At 34.8% G+C, this 2,385-nt stretch overlaps 1 pseudogene; it reads right to left on the bottom strand.

Annotated features, from left to right (window-relative positions):
* Positions 1-400: 400 nt before the first annotated feature.
* LOC125811386 (uncharacterized) lies at positions 401-1,279 on the bottom strand (annotated as a pseudogene).
* Positions 1,280-2,385: the final 1,106 nt, after the last annotated feature.

The raw sequence follows: 2,385 nt of genomic DNA, 5'->3' as shown, positions 1-2,385 counted from the left end.
TCTAACAAGTGATGTAGTTAAAAATAATTTGAACAAGAGATTCAAAATAAAAGAAATATGGGCCTGATAGTTGGTCATACAAACCTAGACTCTATATAAAATAGAACAACTTGTCTGCAAAATAGAAGATTGTGCATTTTGGGATCTAGACCTACATTGGAAAATAGGCCTCCAGCGCTAGAGCCCATCCAAATCAGACTCAATAACTATTTCAAACATAAAGACCCTGCATATTGTTTTTTCACCAACTTAAAAACTACAATTGAAATCAAATAAAAGACCATGCATACTGGTTTTTAACCAACAACAGACTGCATATAAAGTAAATAAGAATTCAAATAGTTATTTTGTTTCCAAGAAAACAAAACTTGAACTTTTTCAAATTCATTGAAGTTTCTGATCATGGAGTTTCCTCCCCTTTTCCTTCTCTTTCTTCTTCTTCTTCTCATTCATCATCATCATCATCTTCATCTTCATCTTCTTCTTCTTCCTCTTCATCCCCTTCTAGTTCATCATGATATCATTCATAATGATGCTGCTAATAGAGCACATTTAATTGCCTACTAAACTGATAATTCTCACATGTCATTCCCAAATCCAAGCATTTACAATTGATACAGAAAAGTCTCCAACACTCAGGGCATGACCAAATCGGATATTCCCTTAGATCATCAACCAGTGTACCCATACAATCCATAAAAGGGCAATCAATAACTATTGGTGAAGCCAAAACTTCCGTTAGTCGAATGGCATCTCTTACTCGCATAAGGAAATCAACTGGCATTATTGAATCGATATCTAAAATTCCATTGCAATCAAAAGCGGGGCACTTCATCGAAATCATTTCATAGATATCCTTATTAATTTTTTTGCCTACATAATTTTATATGCATTCTTCACATTAACGATGATTGCAATTAGTGCCCCGCATCATTGTGTTTGGCAGTGGAGACACATTGTTACAAATTTCACAAAAAGTACATGAAGATTTCCCCATTTTAGAAGTACTTTCTTTAGGTTAAGTGAACTTGGAATAACAGAATACTTGATTTCTACAGTTTTTTTACAAACGCCATGATTAGAGCTTCTTACCTGAATGAAACTAAGCTGAGTAGAAGAGACTTTGTTGCAGCTCGATATCATTATCTCCACTCTCGTAACCATTTTTATTTTTGGTGATAGCGATGACAACAGAATTCAGCAAGGTGGGATCAACTTTGATTTCGCTGGAGCCCAAGATTTGTAAATCTGTTGATTCCATTTCAACTTGATTATGCCGTCAATGGGACCCTATAGTTCTTTCCCAATATATGCATATATGTTGTATATTTCTTGTACTTATTTTACTTTTTAGGGTTTAGAACTAATTTGGATTATACCAAATTTGCAATAAATTAATGAAATATGCGCAATTTGGTATGATGTGTCGAAAGCCGTGTCAGCCAAGTGAAACAGTCATAAGACCATTCCACACATTGAAAGTGATACAATGTGTCTAATCAAATCAAACACATATGAAAACACGCCTCGTGTACAACTAAAATTTGATTGGTCAAAAAAAATCACCCTAATCACAATACTTCCCTCTTAATAGAACTAACATGTTCAAACCAATCAAATATCATCATCCCAACTTCAGCCTAATCGATCAAAAAAATGGTCCTAGAGCAACGGGAGTGTGGATCGGGATCACAACCCAACCACACATTCTGCGATGAAACTAATTTCCAAATATAACAAACATTAGCAGCAAGAATGAGCTAAAATGTTATTGGACAAATCATCGACGAGAAATTCTTTTAATTATGCTACACCGAAAGCAAACACACCGAAAGGGGACTATTTCCAGGAATCTAATGTAGCTTCAATGCTCGAGCTCAACTAATTTCTCGCCTACTGAAGAAGTGTAGTCTCAATTGACATCTACTGTCAAATGTTACACGGTGAATAGAAATTAAGTACTTAAAATGGTCATTAATATATCTAAATGACGTAGTAGAGGTAGTAGTGTATTGCCTGTTTCATAGATCAGAACTAGAGTTCTGTGATATAGTACATTGGCGTTATGTGGAGAAACAAAGTGATCTTTAACAACACAGTATCCCATATCAATGCCGCTAATGCTATTAGTGTTTATTGGAGGCTATTAGATCTAAGGAATGAGGCTCGCTTACAAAAAAGGTACATTTACATACATGGATAGCAACCAAGGGGATGAGGCTCATGTAATTGGTAGAGTATTTTCGCCTCATTTCACTCAAAAAAAATTAACAACGGGAGATTTTTCTTATATTATGAAGAGTAGAACTAATTTGATTCACCATTTCCTAAGATGTTCCAGAAAAATCATTGAGATATGTTTGCATGGTTGTAAGAACCTAAGAA

This window comes from Solanum verrucosum, unplaced genomic scaffold (assembly GCF_900185275.1).
Source record: "Solanum verrucosum unplaced genomic scaffold, falcon-dt-bn FXZP01000293.1, whole genome shotgun sequence".
In the NCBI taxonomy this organism is placed as follows: domain Eukaryota; kingdom Viridiplantae; phylum Streptophyta; class Magnoliopsida; order Solanales; family Solanaceae; genus Solanum; species Solanum verrucosum.
This window is presented reverse-complemented; position numbering and strand designations above follow the sequence as displayed.